This window comes from Lactuca saligna, chromosome 6 (assembly GCF_052625555.1).
Source record: "Lactuca saligna cultivar CGN05327 chromosome 6, ASM5262555v1, whole genome shotgun sequence".
Taxonomy (NCBI): domain Eukaryota; kingdom Viridiplantae; phylum Streptophyta; class Magnoliopsida; order Asterales; family Asteraceae; genus Lactuca; species Lactuca saligna.
The window spans coordinates 14,561,472-14,572,549 of NC_136422.1; the positions used below are offsets into that span (position 1 = coordinate 14,561,472).

The window sequence follows — 11,078 nt, forward strand, 5'->3', positions numbered from 1 at the left end:
CATGTAAGGTGTAACTTGTCGAGTGGAAAAAAGACTCGACGAGCCAAGAGAGTCTGAAAGGATTCAGAGGAGCTGCATGGACTCACCGAGTCACCTTTGTGCACTCGACGATTTAGGTCAAAGTTGACCATTGACTTTCGTTGACTTTAGGGTTCTAGTCAAGACTGATACAAGAGTGTTTAGAGAAGGGTAGAATGGCCTTCTATCCAGTCTGTAGAGATGAGATCATGGGAGAGTATTGATCGGGAATGTTATTTGAATAATAGGAGGAGGCTAGGTTGGGACGTTGAGCACGAGAGTTTATCCCACTTCATTGAGGCGAGTCTTCTTACTATGCCTTACCCGATGGGGTGATTATATATGACCGGAAGGTCTTATGTGTATGATGTAAATGTGATGTATGTTCTATATGTTATATGTTATTATATGAGTATGATGATATGGACCGGAAGGTCAACAAAGTCATGGGACGGAAATCCCTTGAGACACCTGGATCGGAAGATCCCATAGAACTATGGCCTGGAAAGGCGTATGTGCTGTACGTGGTATTTTAGGGAACTCACTAAGCATTATTGTTTATCGTTTGCGTGTTATGTGCTTCAGGTACCAGTGATGATCGTGGGAAGGCGCCGACATTATCAGTACACACTTATGATGGAGATGTTTGGAGATTCTAGGGTTTTTGATTTGTACTCGTGTTATATAAAAACAATTGATACACGTTTTTGAAAATTGTGATTGGAGTATTCTTATTAAATTAAAATGAAAAATATTGTTTTAAATTTTCACGGTGTTACAAGTTGGTATCAGAGCCTTGGTTTGAGGGATTCGGATTCACCTTCGGGTGTATTTGAACTCAAACTGAGGATTTGAGAAACATTTTCATAAAAGAAATGGTTTTTCCAAAAAGTAAAAGAATTTGAGGAAAGCAGAAAGAAGCAGTGTGTACGATCAGCCAGTGCCCAAACGGTGATTTCCCAAAATACCCTTACATTATGTATTATGAGATATGATATGATATGATATGCATGCTAGAGTAGGCTAGGTATTCATGTTAGGACTAGAGTGGCCTCATTTGTGATGCCTTAGCTTAGGAGATTTTTTGCTGCTAAGAGGTGCTTGAGAGTGAGTAGGTAGCAGTGAGGAGCTTATGAGAGGCTTACCGAAGGGTAGCCTATGCTAGCGAGATGTAGAGTATTTGTGAGCTGGGATCCTAGGAGGAGGACTTGGGGTGAATGTTGATGTGGTGTGAGCGGTAGTATTGGGCCCGTGCTACCGAAGACACCGGATCAATGCACATTCCAAGTAAGAATCCTTAGGGTACTAGGGAGCAAGTAGGGTTGAGTTATCGAGTGCAAGTATACTTGAGTGAGTCTTTGATTTTTTATGTTGTATTTTAGAGGCATCATGGTTAGGACACGCCACAGACCAGGGACTAGCGAAGGGGGTGTGAGCGAAGAGGAGCTCCGCCAGATGATTCATGATGAGGTGGCTGCGGCCATTCGAGCTGAGATACCAGAGATGTTCGGGTATATCAAGACCACGCTAATTGAGACTTTTGATGAGCAGTACGCCGCTCTTACTAACGATGCTATTACCGCGGCCACCGCAACCGTCGTTGCTGCCAGGCCACAGGGGGGGTGACTCGTTGCTTTATCGGGAGTTCAGCAACATAAAGCCACCAGAGTTTTATGGGACGCATGATCTGATTGCTGCGATGAAATGGATATCTGATATTGAGGGATGCTTCTACACCTGTTCGTGTCCAGAGCATTTGAGGGTTCGGTTTGCACTGAACCAGCTTCGCTTGGAAGCGAAGGATTGGTGGAAATTTGTGACGGTGCATCTCACTTCTGCAGAGATCTCAGCGGTGACCTGGGAGAGGTTCACCATGATGTTCAGAGACGAGTACATTCCCCCGATGGAAAGGGAATGGTTGGCCCATGAGTTCTTGACCCTCAAGCAGGGTATTGAGTCAGTTACTGTGATCACCAGGAAGTTTCATGAGAGGGCGATGTTCTGCCCTGAGCACGTGTCGTCTGAGCAGGCGCGCATGAGCTGATACTTGAGCATTCTAAGGAGGGACATTCGGGAGTTCGTATCGAACTCAACATACCAGACATTTGCTGAGCTTCAGGAAAATTCCCGAAAGAGGGAGATTGAGTTGGAGACCCAGGCCAGGGAGGAGGCCGAGTCTCAGGGGTTGGATAGGAGGCCGGTACAGTCTCAGCCGACAGCGAAGCTGGAAAAGCCCACCGATTCGAGAGCTGGAGGCTAGAAGGGCCGCACTTGTGGGAAGTGCGACAAGGGACACGATGGAGTTTTTCGATCTGGTGCTTGCTACAAATGTGGTAAGGAGGGGCATATAGCCAAGGACTGCCCCAAGGGATTCATGGTTTGCTTTCATTGCAACCAGACGGGCCATCGGAAGGCTGAGTGTTCGCAGCTGTGGGGGACAGCACAGGGAGCACAACAGGGATCTTCCTCTGCCATCGTGCACGCTACTGAGGTTCGGACAGTGAAGGTCGAGGCACCGAAAGCTCGCGGGAGAGCCTTCCAGTTGACAGCGGAGGAGGTCCACGTAGCACCCGACGTCGTGGCTGGTATGTATTCCGTTATTATTTTTTTTATGATGAGATATTTTGTTTATATTATGATATGTGTAGGTACTTCCCTTGTGAATTCTGTACCTGCTTTGGTGTTGTTTGACTCAGGTGCGAGTCGGTCATTTGTTTCATTAGCATTCAGTAGACACATCAGTATCCAACGAGAGGCGATGAGTCGACCTCTACGAGTTTCTATAGCTAACGAGCGAGCAGTGTATGCCACGGATGTGATTCGAGGGTGTGTGCTTGAGATTTTTGGCATTGGGTTTCCGATAGATCTGGTCCCAATTGTGATGGGGGACGTATGTGTCATCGTGGGCATGGATTGGTTGAGCCGATTTTGGGTTGTGATAGACTGCGAGCAGCAAATGGTGACGATTCGAGATCCTAGTGGGGGAGTGCTAATAGTTTATGGTAAGGGAACTCGAAGTGGGTCAGTGTTCTGTTCGGCTGCCAGAGCAAGGCAGAGTTTGCAGCAGGGTTGTAAGGGGTTCGTAGCTTATGTACTGGATACGAGGATTGATTCGGAGAGACCGAGATCAGTTGGCGAGGTTCCGATAGTGTGCGAGTTCCCGGATGTTTTCCCCGAGGAGTTGCTGGGTGTGACTCCCGAGAGGCAGGTAGAGTTTCGTATCGATTTGGTTCTGGGGCAGCACCTATCGCCAAGGCGCCCTATCGCCTTGCGCCTCTAGAGATGCAGGAGTTATCCTCGCAACTTCAGGAGCTATTGGGGAAGGGGTTTATTCGGCTGAGTAGCTCGCCGTGGGGAGCGCCGATTCTTTTTATCAAGAAAAAGGATGGTTCACACCAGATGTTCATTGATTATCGGGAGTTGAACAAGTTAACGGTCAAGAACCGTTATCCATTGCCGAGGATTGATGATTTGTTCGATCAGCTTCAGGGGGCATCTTGGTTTACCAAGATAGACTTGAGATCTGGATATCACCATATGAGGGTGCGTGATGAGGATATCCAGAAGACAACGTTCTTGATATGGGCACTATGAGTTTGTGGTGATGCCTTTAGAGTACTCTGTGCTAACAAAACTCTCTGTTGTCTCATGTAAACATCCTCAACCAAATTTACATTAAGGAAAGCGGTTTTGACATCCATTTGCCATATTTCATAATCATGAAATGCAGCAATGGCTAACATAACCCTAATAGACTTAGTCTTTGATACTGGTGAAAAGGTCTCATCATAATCAACTCCCGGAGTTTGAGAAAAGCCCTTTGCAACCAGTCACGCCTTATAAGTGTGTACATTACTATCCATCTCGGTCTTCTTCTTGAAGATCCATTTGCACCCTACTGTCTTAAGACCTGGTACATTGTCAACCATGTTCCAAAATTGATTGTCATACATGGATTGTATCTCGTTGTCTATAGCCTCTTTCCATTTAGCAGCCTCAGGGCCTGCCATGGCTTCTATGTTGCTGTTAGGTTCATCCAGACTTACCAGTGTGCTATCACTGATAAGTGTATCACCTTTCGCAGTAATATGGAAACCATAGTAATGCTCAGTTGCATTCCTAACTCTCGTGGAACGCCTCAGAGGTACAGACTCTTTAGTAGGATCAACAGGAGTTTCCTCCTCAGGTTGATTGCTAGGGTTTGAGGTTCCTTCACCACTTGACTCTTGAATTTCTTCAAGGTCAATTTGCCTCCCACTGATATATGATTTGATGAACTAAAAAAGTATGTTTATTTTTGGATGTTACAAGTTGGTATTAGAGCCTTGGTTTGAGGGATTTAGACACACTCTCAAGTGTGTCTAAACTCAAACTGAGGAATTGACAATCTTAAAAAAAAATTATAAAAAAAATATTTTTATAATGAAATGGGGGTGTGATGCATGTGATCAAACGAGCTCAAGTAAGTGATTCACAAAATACCCATACATAAGTGTTATGATTAGTATGATATTTTGTGAACTGCATGCTAGATTAGGGCTAAGGATACCTACATGAACTGCATGATAGAGTTTCCTGATTTGTGTGATGCTTTATAGCCTAGGGAGATTGGATGTTATGTATTACTTGCGATCTATATCGGCAAATTTATTTGCTAAGTGTACGATTTAAAATTGTATATGATTAGGATCATATAGCCCTAGAATGACTAATTTAGCCTTATTTCATGTTCCTTGTCTGATTGTGGACTTAGGATAGAATCCATTATTCAAAAGTCTATATGATCTTGTGTTGTGTATAATTTTCATGCATAAGGCAACTAACGTTGTTGGTAGAAGTTCCTTGTAATATCGGAGCAAGTGAGATAAAGATTCCTAAGATAGCCTAGGAAGTGCGGTAGCAAGTTTGTATGCTGTGTAGCATAAAGGTTTATGAGAATTGCCTTGGTTAAGTAAGTTAGAGGATTTAGGATGATTCTTGAGGAAAGTATGAATAGTTGTAGAAGGTATTATTGGGCCCGTACTACTGAAATCACAAGATTTATATTCGAGTCGAGGATGGTCACGAACATTTTAAAGAGGTTGTAGTGTGAGAGTTCCCTTGGGTATCTTCTGGTCGTTTATATGTTTGTATTTCAGTATGGTGGTGACTACTCGAGGAGGAGGCTCTAGTTCTATTTCGGTTTCTAACTCTAGTTCAAAATCGGTGGATGAGAGGATATGCGAGTTCATCACGTTTGAGATCACTTACAATATTATGGAGGCCACCCCTATGATGTTTGGTACCATAAATGAGGGGATCATGGAGCTTTGAATGATCGTTTAAAGGATTTCAATGCTGAGACGACAGGTAATGAGTTGGGGGGGTCAAACTCTCTTTTTGAGAGTTCAAGGCTTGTGGAACCCTAAAGTTCTTGCCCCGAGTTTCTGCCCCGAGGGGTTAAAGGTGGGATTCACATCTAGCCTTCTAGGGGATGAACCCGTGAATGGTGGGAGGAGGTCAGACACTCCCTGGGAGCTGCTGTCATAGAGACCATCATTTGGGATCATTTTGTGATGAGTTTTAGGGAGGATTTTGCACTGACTATTGAGGTGCGACAACTAGCAAAGGAGTTTTAGGATCTCCATCAGACTACGAAGACTATGACAGTGATCACCGCCAAATCCTAGGAGAGGTCTTTATTGGTTTCACAGTATGTTGTGGATGAGGAGATAAATAAGATTAGATACCATGATATTACGAGGGATGACATCCGGGAGTTTGTGAGCATCTCCAGATGTAGGAAATTGGAGGAAATGATTGCAAGGTCCTGAGAAAGGGAGATTGATTTGGAGCTTCCGAAGAACTAGAATCCAGTTCAGATACAGAAGGTGGAGGGTTCAAGGAGGAAGCCCAATACTTTTTTACTTGTGATATAGAGGCTATCATGGTTGGATCCATGATGAGAATTGCAGGAAACTGCACGATAGGGTGCGTCGAGTCAGTGGTTCAAGGTGCTACAGGTACTACAAGACTGGTCACTTGAGCAGGGATTGTACCAAGTTTCAGGTCTGATTTGCTTCTGTTACAATCAGATGGGTCACAAGAAGGTCGATTGTCGTAGACTGATAGGAAGAGAAGTGGGGAATCTCGTGCCAACCACTTTGAGGATTACTGATGTCCGTCTACGCAAGGTGGAGGCTCCTATAGTGAAGAGCAAGGCATTCCAGTTGCCAGCCAAGGTGGTGCGTGCTTCTCCAGATGTGGTTACCGGTATGTGTCTTTACCATATCTTTTAACGATTTCCTTATTATTCTTATGTTTTATCTTATCATGTATAGGGACATTTTTAGTCAATGGTATATCGGCTCATGTTCTGTTTGATTTGCGTGCTACCCAATCCTTTGTATCTCTTGCACTTAGCAAGAAGTTTAGATATGCTCCTGAGACTTTGGATTATCCATTGGAGGTAGAGATCTTTGATGATTGTTTAGTGAGTGCTTCGAGGATTCATCGAGGACCAGTCGGTGAGAGTTTGAACCCTAAGTGGGGGAGAACTAGTTATTCGTTGTGAGGGTGCCCATCGTGGTCCAATGATTTGTTCATCTGTGAGAGGTAGGAGGTATCTTCAGCAGGATTGCTCTGAATTCCTAGCTTATATGATGGATACATGAGTGGAGGATAAGAATATTGCAGATGATGTGCCCATTTTTTTAGAATGTCCTGATGTGTTCCTGAGGATCTGCCTTGAGTGCCCCTCAAAAGGCAGGTTGAGTTTTCAGATTGATTTGATTCCAGGAGGGACTCCAATAGCCAAGTCACCCTATATCTTAGCACCTCTAGAGATTCAGCAGTTGTCTAAACAGGTGCAAGAGCTATTAGACAAAGGGTTCATCAAATCGAGAAGTTCGTTATGGGGATCACCAATCCTATTTTTGAAAAAGAAGGATGGTTCATGTTTTGGTTAAAAATCGATCTAAGAGATATCAACCAAATTGTATGAGAGGCTATAGTGTTATGACTAATATGAATATGGAATTGAGATCAAAATGACACGATTGATTTACAAGGAAAACCCTTGATCCCTATTAGCATCTCCGACATAAAACCTTGGGAGGTGATAATGATCACATGTCATCTTTGAATTTATTAATAGGAAAGAAAAATATAGATGTAAGCTTGAGAGTTTGCGTACAAATGATTCAGTGATACTAAGTTATGTTGTTGTGTGATCTATACACATGTATTTATAGCCTAGGTCAAATAACTAGAAGTTCGAGATTCTAGGGAGTATTTAGCCTAGGTCGAATAACTAGAAGTTCGAGATTCTAAGGAGTATTTAGACCTTGTTTTGACTTTGTATTTCTAGGTCTTAAGATTGATTAAAATGAATATTTACAGTTGATGAGTATTTTGTTGACTAATTTGGCACATATGAAGAATAAACAAGAAATATATCCATTAATTTCGTTAGGAAATAATAGTGGTGATCATCAGGATCCTGATTCGAGATCCTGAGATTCTTTTAAGATTCAGGATCCTGAATAGGGTTAAGGATCTTGACCCCCAAAAATTTCCCCCAAATTATACCTACAAAATAATTAAATAATTTCAAGTATTTAAAGTGTAAAATTTAATTAAACTGAGATAAAGGATTTGAAATTCAAACTCCAATGGATAGAATTGTATCCATTCAAAAGATATGCTTATGTTGTCAAATCACTTCTTTCTCCTCTGTCATCACTTAAATCGCATTTAATAGTTATCGATCTTCTTTTATTTCTTCTAGTTCTCTTTCCAGCATTAATAGTTATTTTGAAGGTAAATTTCTTGTTCCTCTCTTCTCATTTTTCTTTGTTTGTTGATCATGGGAAAAAAAGGCACTCTGTTCTAGTTCGAGCATCCATGCTCTTCCTGAAAAGGACTTCGTCATTTAAAAGATCCCGTATTACGAAGAGACTTACACTTTTGATAATAACAACACCGAGTCCTTAAAATCGAACGGGGCTTTTCCTGTCGACGTCATTTTCAACCCTTTTGATGCTAAGGCCCAAGCAAACTTCGTCTCACCTACTTGGCTTTATTTTCCTGAATATCCTTTCTCCTTACGCTTGACATACCATTTTATGGCATCATCTCTGAGTTCTTAGAAGTTACAAAAATTTCTTATATCCAGACTATACTAGTGGTCTGGAGGATCTTGCCATGGATTGATCGTCTGGATCAATCTAAGGATCTAGACATGGGTTTATTTGAGTTGTCCCATGTTTACAACCTTCAAACTTTTGGGAATTCTTGTTTCTTGCTCAAAGTCAAAACCAATCAATCACATCTTATTTTGAAAGAAAGCAATGGTTCCTGGAAAGAAAAATATTTCTTTGTAAAACGTGAATCCATCCCCGACTGTGATCTCCTGCCAAGAAACTGGGTTAGAAGGGTAGGATTTTATTTTATTACATTAAGGATCCAAAACTCACACTTTACTTATGTTTTTTTTTATTTGATGTAGTTTTCAAGTTTGAGGAACTCGTCCATGTTGGCAAAGATACTGAGGAAAAGATTGAGAATTTCCTTGCTTTGCCTAAGATTCAAAGATCCTTCAAGTTTGAATAATCCAGCTTCCAATAAGGTTCCTCTACAAATGCTCTGATGTCTACTTGTAAGGATCCTTTCCTTTACTAGTTTTATATTGAGGATCTTGAACTAACATGGATCCTTTGTAATTTTGAGGACCCAAGGCTACACATTTCAACGCTCGCTTCTCCCTTTCAGAACTTGATGAGGCCATGGCTAGAGGTTAGTGATATTTCCATATTTATACACATTTTTTGGCAATATTTTAATACATTTTAACTAATATTTTGGTTAATTGCAAAGATACATGATACTTATCGAATTAAATTCTATTTTGGAGCCAAATGTACACTCTTGAAGAGTATGGACTAGAAGTGACAAGCATGGGAACTTTGGAGATTTGAAGCTTAAAAGAAGAAAATTCCAGCGAAAAACCAAGATCACGACATGGCAACTCAAGGTCATGACGTGAAGAGGGATTCTAGAAGGTTACTATGCGGGAGGTCATAATCCTTGCCCGACACGGATATCCACCAAGACCACGACGAGAGACCCTATTTCACATCGTGAGCCACGTCTTTTAAAAATCTATATAAACTCCTTTGCATTATCCATTGAGAGAGCTTTTGGGTGGAGAGATAGTATGGAATATTCAACTTTTGAGGTCAAAGAAGTGCACAAAACATATCTTTAAAGGATAAATTGCTTGAAGACAATGAAATTGAAGAACAAAGCATCACATCAGTTTGATTTACATTAGTCATGTCGATTTATTTTGAACTTGTGTTTTTGTTTTCAGTCATGAGTAGCTAAACTCACTTGCTTTCGTTTAGCTAGAAGAAACCTTGAACCTATGGCTTAGTTTACTAATTTATGGATTAAGTTGATTTTGTTCTTGTGTTTGATTATCATTACCTAGCATGTTAAAGTTTGTGACTTTGTTGCTTCAATTCAAGTTAAGTTTAGCTTACTGACCATTAAATTACATGAACTTGTTTACCTAGTGATTTAGTGATCATTAAATTGCTAGAGTTAGGAGTGACCACACCTAGATTAAGTAATAAAAGTAACTAATTTAGAGATGATAGAGAACATAACCGTGACCATAAATGTGTTTGCTTAGATAAATCTTACATATCCCATCTATAATTAATAATTAATTCTATGTTTTGTTGTGTATGACCATACATGGTAGTTTGTGAATTGGTGAAAATATTAGTAAATTTGGACTTGAATTGCTAATTACAATAATAATTGGTAACCAACTTTAATAATCCATAATTAGTAACTAACCATAGAGAAGAGGTGGATTCGAACTAAACGAAAGTGTTTTTAGTATATTTATTAAAACCGTTAGTTAAAGTGCTTAAGTTTTTATGAACTTGAAAAATCAAATAAAAATCTTATTAACTTTGGCTTGTTTTTAGATTAATCGGTTAGTAGTTAGGTTAGTAAATTAAATCTGTTCCCTGAGTTCGATACCTAACTATTTGTGATATATTATTTGCGAGTAGGTCCACTACCTTAGTCGTAATAGTTAGTTAGATAGTTGGTAAACCAAGTAGTTATAAAACTAGTAGAGATTGTCTTGTTAAGAATGCTTCTGGTTCTTTATAAGGAGCATCAAAAGATCGGTTGAAGGCACTTTCACCGGGTTTTATCACAACTTGGGCACATATGCGCGAAGAATTCCTCCAACAATTCTGCCCACTATTAAAAGTTTCTAAACTCAAGAAAGCCATAGCAAATTTTGAGCAACAAGTGGGGAATTCTTTATACAAGGCTTGGGAGTGATACAAAGTTTTAATAAGAAATTATCCCCAAAATGATCTAAACGAGCAACAAGAAGTCTCAATCTTCTACATTGGGGTGAACATCATGACAAGGCAACTCCTTGATTCTCAAGGACGTTTAACAAAGAAAAATCCCACTGAAATTAAAGAATGAATCGAGGAGTTTTCAAAGCATTCACTGGAATATGATAACCCTCGTAATGATGGAGCTAGGGGACCGGGAATGGTGCTTTAGAAGATATGGCGGCGATATTGGCAATGTTAAGTAGCTTGGATAGAAGAATGACTAAGATGGACCAATCCATACGGGCAATACGTTTGCATTGTGAAAATTGCAATGGTCCACATTTGATGAAATATTGCCATTTAGAAGAAAACAGGAATAGGAAAGCTCAAATTTACTACTCAAGTGGAGACCTCTATGATGAAGATTGGAGGAAGCCAAAGAAAGAATGGTTGCCTTATGATGAGTATAAAAAGCAAAAAGAAGAGAAATCCAGGCAAACCGGTTAGGGCTTTTACCATATGGAACAACCACAACCTGAGAAAAAAGTGGACTTGGAGTTAATGCTTCATAGATTCATGGTAGCTTTTGAAAAATGTCACGATGCAGCTGATGCTACAATGAGAAATCATCAATCATCCATTAAAAATATTGAAGTTCAAATCGGGCAATTAATTACATTGGTTAGCAAAGCGGTAAACTCCTAACAA

The 11,078-nt window shown here is 40.6% G+C and overlaps 1 non-coding gene across 1 annotated transcript; it reads right to left on the reverse strand.

Moving 5' to 3' along the window:
• Positions 1-10,296: 10,296 nt before the first annotated feature.
• On the reverse strand, positions 10,297-10,403 carry LOC145003693 (small nucleolar RNA R71). The gene has a single exon (XR_013662140.1). It is a non-coding gene; the product is annotated as a small nucleolar RNA R71 (small nucleolar RNA).
• Between the last annotated feature and the right edge of the window lie 675 nt (positions 10,404-11,078).